This window comes from Nicotiana sylvestris, chromosome 1 (genome assembly GCF_000393655.2).
Source record: "Nicotiana sylvestris chromosome 1, ASM39365v2, whole genome shotgun sequence".
Classification (NCBI taxonomy): Eukaryota; Viridiplantae; Streptophyta; class Magnoliopsida; order Solanales; family Solanaceae; genus Nicotiana; species Nicotiana sylvestris.
The window spans coordinates 20,694,609-20,706,617 of record NC_091057.1 but is presented as its reverse complement, the minus strand read 5'-3'; positions in this window follow the sequence as shown (position 1 = coordinate 20,706,617).

Sequence of the window (12,009 nt, the reverse complement as noted above, 5' to 3'; positions counted from 1 at the left end):
ATTAATCAAGCAATTAATAACAATGATAAAAGAATATCAAATGCCATATATATTTTATAAAAAAATGTTCAAAACATCAAATATGATATTGGATCTAGGGCATATCTACTATATCCCTAACATTAGGCACACAAACTTGACCCTGCAACCTCAAAACTCCATCATCTCCTAAGGTGACTTGCTTGGTGCCTCCGTGCTGCACCGTGTCTCTGAGGACATACAAATGAGGATAGTCATACTACCGATCTCGAATATGCTCCAATAAAGAAGAACGAGCGACTGTGCAAGCTAACATATGGCTGGGCTCAGAAACATCCAACCTCACGAACTGATTGGCCAAATCCTGAACATCCAAAGCAAGCGGTCTCTCACCGACTGGAATATAAGAAAGATTGCCCATACTGGCTGACTTCCTACTCAAAGCATCGGCCACCATATTGGCCTTTCCAGGATGATATAAGATTGTGATATCATAGTCCTTTTATAGCTCCAAACACCTTCTTTGCCTCATATTTAGCTCCTTCTACTTGAACAAATACTGTAGACTCTTGTGATCCGTGAACACCTCACATGCCACAACATACAAATAATGGCTCCAAATCTTCAACGCATGGACAATGACTGCTAACTCCAAATCATGATCTGGATAGTTCTTCTCATAAATCTTCAATTGGCGCAAAGCATAGGCAATGACCTTACCATACTGCATCAACACTGCACCAAGTCCAATACGAGATGCATCACAATAAACTGTATAAGGCCCTGAACCTATGGGCAGAGCCAACACTGGTGCCGTAGTCAGAGCTGTCTTGAGCTTCTGAAAGCTCACCTCACACTCGTCCAACCATCTAAACTGGGCACCCTTCTGGGTCAACCTGTTCATCGGGGCTGCGATAGATGAAAATTCCTCCACAAACCGACGATAGTAGCCTGTCAATCCCAAGAAACTTCGAATCTCTGTAGCTGATGCTAGTCTAGGCCAGTTCTTGATTGCCTCAATCTTCTTCGGATCAACCTGAATACCCTCTACTGATACAACATGACCTAGGAATGCAACTGAACTCAACCAGAACTCACACTTCGAAAACTTGGCATACATCTGACTATCCCTCAAAGTCTGAAGATCCACCCTAAGATGTTGCTCGTGCTCCTCTCGGCTGCGGGAATAGATCAAAATATTATCAATAAAGACTATCACGAATGAATCCAAATAGGGCCTAAACACTCAGTTCATCAAATCCATAAAAGCTTCTTGGACATTTGTCAACCCGGATGACATCATCAAGAACTCATAATGCCCGCACCGAGTACGAAAAGCTGTCTTAGGGACATTGGATGCCCTAATCCTCAACTGATGGTAGCTAGATCTCAAGTCAATCTTTGAAAATACCTTGGCAACCTGAAGCTGATCAAACAAATCATCAATCCTCAGTAATGGATACTTATTCTTGATTGTAACCTTGTTCAACTGCCGATAATCAATACACATTCTCATCGATCCATCCTTCTTCTTAACAAACAACACCAGCGCACCCCAAGGCGAAACACTAGATCTAATGAAACCTTTTTCAAGCAAGTCTTGCAACTGCTCCTTCCACTCTTTCAACTCAGGGGGGCCATACGATACGGCAGAATAAAAATGGGCTGAGTGCCCGGAGTCAAATCAATGCAAAAGTCAATATCCTTGTCGGGTGGCATACCCGTCAGGTTTGAAGGGAATACCTCAGGAAACTCACGAATAATAGGCACAGAATTAATTGAAGGAACCTCAACACTAGAATCGCGAACATAGGCAAAATAGGCCAAACACCCCTTCTCAACCATACGTCGAGCCTTCATATATGAGATAACACTATGGGTAGAATGACCAGGAGTCCCTCTCCACTCTAAACGAGGTAAACCTGGCAAGGCTAAGGTCACTGTCTTGGCATGACAGTCCAAGATAGCGTGATAAGGTGATAACCAGTCCATTCCCAATATGACATCGAAATTAACCATGTCCAGTAGAAGCAAATCTACACGAATCTCACGACCCCCAATCATAACTATACATGAACGATGGACTCGATCTACCATAATAGAATCACCACTGGTGAAGACACATAAACATGAGCACTCAAAAAATCAGTAGGCATGACTAGATACGATGCAAAATAAGATGACACATAGGAGTATGTAGATACCAGATCAAATAAAACTGAAGCATCTCTGCTACAAATGAATAGTACCTGTGATAACTGCATCGGAAGCCTCAGCCTTGGACCTGGCTGGAAGAGCATAACATCGGGGCTGGGCCCCACCACCCTGAACTACATCTCTAGGATGGCCTGCTGCTGGCTGGCCTCCACCTCTAGCGGCCTAAGCTCCACCTCGAATACCTCTACCTCCACCTCTAGCACCTCTACCCCTACTTCTAGCTAGTTGGGCGGGCTGTGGAACACTCGGTGCCTAAACCATGGCACGGGAACCCTGATGCTAAGAGCTACTCGGTGCTCGAGGGAAAAACCTAGCAATATGACATGTATCACCACAAGTGTAACATGCCCTTGGCTGTTGTGACTACTGACCCTAACGACCTGAATGACCACCCCAAAAACTCTGAGGTGGCAGTGCACTGACAGGAGCTGGTGGTGCACTGTAGGACTGCTGATCAAAATACTGCATATGGGAACCACAACCACCTGAAGCACCGTGAGAAACCTGAAGTGCTGATTGAAAAGGCATAGGAGTATGGCCTCTACCACACAAATCTCTGCCTCCAGATGAGGTACCACAGAATAGGCCTGAATAAAGAGGCCTTTTGTCAAACCCCTGAACTCCTCCCTGCGATAGAACCATCTCAACTCTCCTAGCCACATTGGCCGCCTCCTGGAAATAAATCTCACTCCCTGTCTCCTTGGCCATCTGAAGCCGAATAGGCTAGATACGTCCCTCAATGAACCTCCTCACCCCTTCTCTCGGTGGGAAGTATGATAAGAGCATGACGAGCCAAGTCGATCAATCTGGTCTCATACTGAGTAACAGTCATAGAACCCTATTAGAGACGCTCAAAATGCCTCCGATAGATCTTTCTCTAAGTGATGGGGAGAAACTTCTCCAGAAATAGTTGAGTAAACTACTCCCAAGTCAAAGCTGGTGATCCGACTGGTCTAGCCAAGTAAATCTCTCCACCAAGTCTTGGCGGATCCAGACAAGCAAAAAGTAGCAAAATCGACCCCATTGGTCTCCACTATCCCCATGTTCCTGAAAACCTCATGACAGCTGTCGAGATAATCCTGGGGATCCTCAGAAGATGCACTGCTGAAAGTAGTAGTGAAGAGCTTGGTGAACCTGTCCAACCTCCATAAAGCATTGGCAGACATAGCTGCTCCATCACCGGTCTGAGCTACCATGCCCGGCTGAACTGCTCTGGAGTACGAGTAGCAGTAGTCTAGGCTCCTCCTCTAGCCTGAGAGACGGCTGGTGCTACATGAAGCAAGCCTACCCAGGTGACACTCTCCATAAGGCCCACTAGACGGTCCAGAGTATCCTAGAGTACTGGGGTAGCAATAAACCCTTCTAGGACCTGAGTTGGGCCTACCGGGACTGTCTGGGCTGGAACCTCATCATCAAAGTCAACCTGAGGCTCCGCCGCTGGTGCTGCTGCTATGGGCTGAGCTTTGCCCCTACCTCGGCCTCAGTCTCGGCCTCTACCCCTCGTAGGAGCTACTGCTGGGGACTCGGGCTGCTGGTCAGTGGACGAGGAAGCGCGTGTTCTCGCCATTTGCGAAAGAACATAGTAGAAATCCAATTAGCATTGAGAAACCAAACCACACGACAGGAAAGAATAAATGTGAAGTTTTTCCTAACTCTGTAGCCTCTAGGGGATAAATACAGACGTCTCCGTACCGATCCCTCAGACTCTACTAAGCTTGTCTATGAACTGTGAGACCCATGTAACCTAGAGCTCTGATACCAACTTGTCACGACCCAGATTTCCCACCCTCGGGAGTCGTGATGGAACCTACTAATGTGAGATAGGTAAGCCAATTGTTTGAACAAATTACCTTTTTACCAATTTATATTCTTTAATAATTATAAAGCAATAACGTGTAGACAACAAAAATTACAATAAGCGGAAGAAATGCAGTCAACTATCTGAAATATGTATCTAATACAACTGTTTGAGCCTTGACCACCCAGAACTGGTGTCACAGTTTCACAGATGATCTAAGAATGCTACATACAAAGTCTAAAAGATAAAAGATACACTCTTCTGAACTAAGTAAATGAAACAGGAGTAAAGGGATAGAGGGAGACGCCAGGGCCTGCGGACGCCTGCAGGACTACCTTGGATCTCCACGTGGACTGAAGGCAGCCACCCAATCTACGGTCCAAAAGCTGCTGCTTCGGGATCTGCACACAGTGCAGAGTGTAGCATCAGCACAACCGACCCCATATGCTGGTAAGTGCCTAGCCTAACCTCGGCGAAGTAGTGACGAGGCTAGGACCAGACTACCAAATAAACCTGTGCAATTCAACTATATACAATAGAAAAGAAGAACAGTTATGTACAGTCAAGTATGGGAGGGGTAACATGCTGCAGGGAAACTATCAATTTAGAATAGAAAGATAACAGGTAATTGAAAGAAACAACATATCTCAGATATCAACAAAGAATCAAAAATCAATAAGTGCACGACACCACCCTTCGTGCTTTTACTCTCCTCTTCATCAAAGCAATCAAGTAATGAAAATGTGCATGGCACCACCCTTCGTGTGTTTACTCTCGTCCTCACCAATCAAATAATGAAAATGTGCACAACATCACCCTTCATGTTTTTACTCTCGTCCTTACCATATAATCAATATAATCGGCACAGAATGGTATATCATACGGAACGACATCACCCTTCTTGCTTTATACTCTTTCCTCACAAATCATACACGGCATCACCCTTCGTTTTTAACACTCTCTCACCAAAATAATACACGGCATCACTCTTCATGCTTTAACACTCTTCCTCACCCAAACAACAACGACAAATAATAGGGCAAGAGAGTAAATGAAATTACAATAAGAATCCCGGTAAGGGAACAATAGTTCAATAATCAAGCCCCGACAAGGGAACAACATCAAAAGAAACATCAACATCCCGGCAAGGGAGATAACATTAAAAGCAACAATATCCCGGCAAGGGAGATAATATAATGATTCTCTTCTCTTTTTCACTTTTACTTCACAACTCACTTCACAACTTGAGCCAATGCTCTAAAAGGTTCAATTACCACTTATACTTTCACATTTCATTATGCAACTTGAGCCAACGCTCCTCAAAGTTCAAATGTCACAATTACTTCCACAAACTTTGCCCAACAATAGAAATCATCACCAAGCATATAATACAACGAGGTCATAATAATCACAATATAGGACTCACGGGCATGCTTGACACCAATGTATAAATACTCGTCACCATGCCTATACGTTGTACTCAACAAATACCACATAGAAAATAAGAATCAACTCCTAATCCCTCAAGCTAAGGTTAGATCAAACACTTACCTCGATGCCACGAACACAATTCAAGTCTCAACTATCGATTTACCTCTTGATTCCACCACCAATTCGCTTGTATCTAGCCACAAGTTACTTAATTGCATCAATAAACGCTAAATGAATCAATTCTAATGCATGAAAATAAGTTTTCCAAAGTTTTACCCAAAAAGTAAAAAATCTCCCCCGGCCCACATGATCAAAACCCGATTTCTTTCAAAAATTCATTTCTCAGGATTCAGACCTGAAATTCAATTCCGGGCATACGCCCAAGTCCCATATTTTCCTACGGACCCTCCGGGACCATCAAATCACGGGTCTTGGTCCGTTTACCTAAAATATTGACCGAATTTAACTCAAACTCATTTTAAAGGCAAAATTCATCATTTTTTGCAGATTTTGATTTCCAGCTACGTGCCCAGACTATGCACGCAAATTGAGGTGATGCTAAAAGAGGTTTTTAAGGCCTCGGAACGTAGAATTTACTTTTAAAACAAGTGATCACAATACATGGTTCACAGGGTACTGACAGGAGGCTCATACTTGCAGAGATGGATAGAGAAATCTGGCCAAAACCAATCAACTCAGACGCAGTCAAAAGATACTATGCTTAGACTATTTACATTTCCTCATCTAATGTAATTGAACTATGCTTGACCTGATTCCCGTTTAAGAGGGGATACATAGGCAGCCATATGGGTTCGGTCATATCTAATAAAATTTTCATTTCTCCGCGAGATCAGAAACTAGGGTAGAATTTTAAGGAGGACCCTCAAAATTCCGGAGCAAGTCCAGCCAACACCAACATATGTCAGACAGTCAGAAATCGGTTAAGAAACTGGGGCAGAATTTTGAGAATCTTTCTCAAAATTCCGAAAAAGGTTCAACAAGGCTCATTACCCGCAAATGGTCGACGGGTCATCTACCAAACTGGGGCAGAATTTTGAGGAGGACCCTCAAAATTCTAACATAAGAGAGTTGCAATGTCTTTGAAATGTGTTACAGTCACTAGTTCATCTAAAAATCACTTGATATATCAATGTGTTTCTAAAATGACTTTATTTTTTACCAATAATTGCATATTTTCGAAAAATCTATTTCCATAATGTCTAGGTGTTACCCGGGGAAATTCAAAAAGTCCTCCATAATGGAGCAAAGCAAGACCAACGGACAGAAGCACGAACCAAGCTCCCCCTCACAAAACTTACAATTTTTCTTTGAACGCAGGCACATCTGACGTAGCAATAGCGTTCGCAAATATATACACGTAACAAGATCACTATCAATCAGGCCCTCAGACACCGAATATATCTCCAACTAAGACATACACTACTCTTATTTGCTACTCGTTCTTCGCATGGGACCAAACCTTGTCCCGCATACTTGCATGAGGCTAATCCTTGCCTCCACACTTGCATGAGGGTAATCCTTGCCTCCATATTTACATGAGGCTAATCCCTGCCTCCCATATCTGCATGAGGCTAATCCCTGCCTCCATAATTGCATGAGGCTAATCCTTGCCTCCATACTTGCATGAGGCTAATTCCTGCCTCTATATCTACATGAGGCTAATCCCTGCCTCCCTAATCTACATGAGGCTAATCCTTGTATCCATAATTGCATGAGGCTAATCCCTGCCTCTATACCTGCATGAGGCTAATCCTTGCCTCCATATTTGTATGAGGCTAATCCCTGCCTCCATAATTGCATGAGACTAATCATTGCCTCCCTATCTGCATGAGGCTAATCCTTGCCTCCATATTTGCAAGAGGATAATACCTGCTTCTGTAATTACATGAGGCTAATCCTTGCCTCCATAATTGCATGAGGCTAATCTTTGCCTCCATATTTGCATAAGGCTAATCACTGCCTCCATATGTGCATGAGGCTAATCCCTGCCTCCATATCTGCATGAGGCTAATCCTTGCCTCCACATTCGTATGGGACCAGGCACTGTCCCTCTTTGCATATATATATATATATATATATATATATATATATATATATATATATATATATATATATATATATTGCTCTATTTCTAGTACTACTTATTTGCTTTTCAATCGGGCTAAGCTTTGCCCTTCATTTCACAAGACTAAGCATTGTCTTGGTAGCATCATATTATTGAACCTCATGGGCTGAAATATTGCCAACCTATCCAAAGGCATCATAGTCTAAAAGGCATCATCCTCATAGCCGAAAGATACCATGCCATGGCCTGAGGATCCCTCAAATTTGCATATCATTATTTAAAGGCGTCATAGTTCGGAGGCACCATCTTCATGGCCGGAGAACATCATTTCATGTCCCGAGAATCCCTTATCATATGCTTCATGGCCTAGAACGTCATGGTCCAAGGATGTCATCTTTAACCGTCCAAAGACAACCTTCATGGTCCAAAGGGAATCTGCATCATGTTTAAATTTTCATGCAAATACATGTCGGCAAAATCTTTTCATCTGCAGGTGACCAGCAAGCAACCGCTATCCTAGTAGGAGCGACCTCACTTCAGTTCCTTCAATTGTCTCAAACTTTAACTGCTGCCCATAGCCACTCTTGCATCACATGTTCGTTCTTGCAATGACTTCATCGGTATATTCTGTCGATGAATCCAGAACTACACATGGCCTGATTCCTGTAAGACTAGAGACATGTAGGCAACTCAAGACCAGAGTCCGACCTCTGCCTTTCAAAACACTCCGTCTGGTCAAAATTGGCCATCATTTCTTTATCCGAAAACTCTTTCATCTTTCCCGAGTAAAGAGGGGCAGCTGTTGATACCCAATTTTTCCTCATATATTTTTTAAATACATATGTATACTTTCAAATAGCACTTATGTAGTTATAAGCATGAATAAGCATTTTTATAATTTTCTATAATTTTAAAAGCTCCAAATCAATTTATTTCTCCTCTTTTATTTATAAAATATCCAATAATTATCCTTCAAATTACTTTTGTGATGATTTAGTCATTTAAAATCATTATTTATACCATCATGATTGTTTAAATATTTTTCGTGAATTTTTTGTAATTGCATTTACATTTTTAGGCTAAATTGCACATCTTTGCAATAATAGCCCATGTTAACGTAGAATTACATTATTTATGTATAAAATGGTCTTTAATATTTTTAAAATGTTAAATAACTATTTTAAAATTAGTTTAGTGTACAAAGATATTTTTTGGTACTCATTTATTATTTTTATAAATTATTTAGTTATTAAAATTAGCTATTTAAAAATTGGCCCTATTTTTATTCAATTCTGATCCTAATACCCAGCCCAATTTTAACACCTAGCCTATTAACTAGCCCCAAATTCCTTATAAACCAGCCCAGGCCCAATACCCCACCTTCCCCAACCCGACACCCGGCCAAATCCTGGCCGTTCATCATTTTGATCAACGGTCCAGGGTCCTCCTTTCCAAAATTAAACCAGACGACCCCCAAACCCTAGTCATTTCTCACATACGACCGCCCTTGAATCCCCTTCTCTCTAGTTCTCTCTGAAACCTAACCTTAATCTCCAATTGTCGTCACCCAAAACCAAGCCCTAATCCTTCAATCCCTGTCCGATCTATGGCATCCTATGTTTATACGAAGCCTCTACTTGTCTCCTATCCCTTTGGTTGTTCGATTATGTGGTTTTGTGGAAGGAACTCGAAAAGATCTTGTCCAGATCTTGTTCAAAGCTCTTCAAGGGTTCGTCCATGGTTTGCAAGTGACTCCTACTGAAATCCCTTGGTTCAAATCTCTAGTTCAAACCAGGTTTTCTTTACCCCTCCATTTTCTCCTCAAAACCCTAATCTTTGGACATGAATCCGTTCGATCTTTGTATATTTGGAAGGTTCTGAGTTTGTCCATGACTTTGCTTTAAAGATATCGTGTTTCTTTATTGTCAACCGATTTTAACACTGTATCTTCGTTTCTTTGCTATCTACTGTTTGAATCTCTGCATACTTGAAAATGTTTTGGAGTTCCTGTGGTTTTTCTTTAAGTTTCTCTTATTTCTCTACTACTAATCGATTTTAAGCACCATAACACTTCAAGTTTTTGACTTCTATGACTAGGGTTTCCCGAAATTTTCTTTCTAAAAAACGTTTAATGATTTTTGAGTGTTTAATCTTCTGTTTCTTGTGTGTTTTGACTGATTTCATGAAGATTGCTTTAACCCTAATTTTTTTATGCTAAAAGCCCTAAATTTTTGATATTATTGTTTGGATTTTGAGTTTGTCTAGATTACTTGGGTACTGATTTTGTCCTATGCTTTGATTTCTGTGATTCTTCTTAGCCTACTTCGATATCTTTTGATCCTAATGTGCCTCTACTAATGTTCTTGGTTCGACTCTTCTATTGATTCTATTGTCTATGTTCATTTTTTACCTATTCATGGTAAACCTATACTTTTTTCCTTAAATAAGTGATTGACTTAGATTCTTGATTTATCAGTTTGTTTTGTAAAGACCTATTCCTGACTATTTCCTTATTTGCAATCCTGAGCCGCTTTCTTACCTTGTTTGATTAACTATGATATTTACTGATTCTTTACCAATCATTTCCTTAGTTAAACTTTTGTCTATTTACCCCTAATTACTTGTTATTTTCTTTCGTTAAATGTGTTCTGCCTTTTTCGTTGGTTGATTACCCTTAATTAAGGAAAATTATACTAATTGATGTATAATTAATTCTGTGGCTTCCTTAATTACTAAAGGATTGATTCCTTTTACCTTATTTTCCTTGTTCTTAACTGCTTTATATGCTCTCCTTACTCCTCACTTCTAGACAGGGACAATAGTTCATCTATACTCTCACACTCTCAAAGCTCTATTCTCTTCTATTACTTGTAATTCTTACTAATCTAGCCAGCTGTAAGCCAAGGCTGGCTACTTGCACTATCTCTGCTCTATACTCTGTATTATCTCCTTAACTGGTATGTCCTGATTCAATTCACATTCCAAAACTATGTGTTTCTTGGTTGCTGCAGTTCATTAGTTGTAAATTCCAGTTCTAGTTACTACTCTATTCAATATCCAGTCAGCATGCCTAGATTACTATATCACACAACATGTTTAAATCTGTTCTATTATAAGCTATAACTAGTACATTATTTATCATGCCAATACTGCTTTGGATAACTTGTTTACTAGTATGTCTAAGCTACATTTTGTGTTTAGTGTCTCGCCTAGCATGTTTAGATTCTGCTTGTTTTGTATATGATTAGTATTTCTAAAATATGGAATGCTTCATGAAGTGTTTGTCTAGTTTGTACATCTAAGTTTAACTTGCTCTACTTCACCCATGAGATCCTGTTTGTTTCTAAGACCTGTATGTTCTCAACTTAACTTTGCAACTACAATATGTGTATTTGTTTGCTATCACTAAGGTGCATTCTAGGTGTTCCCCCTACCCCTTTCCTTTATGTGAAGTCTATTCTGAAACTTTATGGTATGTGACGTGCTCTCTGATCCCAACATGTTCTTCATGTTTTCTCAAATTGTTTTCCACTCAAACTAGTACAAGTTTTCAGAAAAGTCTTTTCCTAAGACCTTCTTTATACTATTTACCTAACTCTTTCAAATCATTATGCACTCTCACCTTACTCTTATATTGCTAAGTTCTGCCCCTCTGATATGTGTACTGCTTTGAGACCCTTGAGATCTCTCTGAACTCTGGCATATCAGGGCTGGCACTTCCACACTGCACATAATTAGTCTTTGTTTGAGAAAAAACTGGGTGTGAGCACTGCCCGGGATCCTTGAGATCCTTAGTGAACTCTGACACACCTATACATGAATTAGGCTATGGAACTTTGGGTATTTGAGATCAATGAAGGCTTGGTACACCATGACTGTTTTAGGCCCCTTTCAGGCTCCCTATAGCTTAGCTTCTATTTATTTATGTAATTCATATTTATTTCTTGGTCTGTAATAATTACTGTAAACAAACATTAGGGTGATTAGTAAAAAAAGGTGGGTAATTGTGTATTATAGGTAAATTGGGTAGATAACATGCCTATTGGGTCTATTTTGATTCAAAATATGATTTGTTAGATAACATGCCCATATGATCTGCTTTGGTTTAAAATAAATTCTGCATGCTTTACTTTCACACAATTAGAAATCATGTCTATAAGATCTAAATGGCTTTAATAATAAAGATCATGCCTATAGGGTTAAAATCAGCTTTATAATTAGATATCATGTCTATAGAGTGTAAAGTAATTGAAGTTTAGTTTTCATTACAACATGTATTCAAATTCGTCTCCTTAGAAATCATGCATGTAAGTTCAAAGTCAACTTTTAATACTTAGATACCATGACTATAGGAATTAAAATCAGCTCTGATAGAAATCATGCCCATAGAACTTAAAACCAATTTAGTTAGAAAAGCAGTTTAATTTATATTTGTTTATTCTGAATTGGATTAGTCAATTAATCTGTCGCTTCTTTAATAAGGTTTCAAACACTGCCT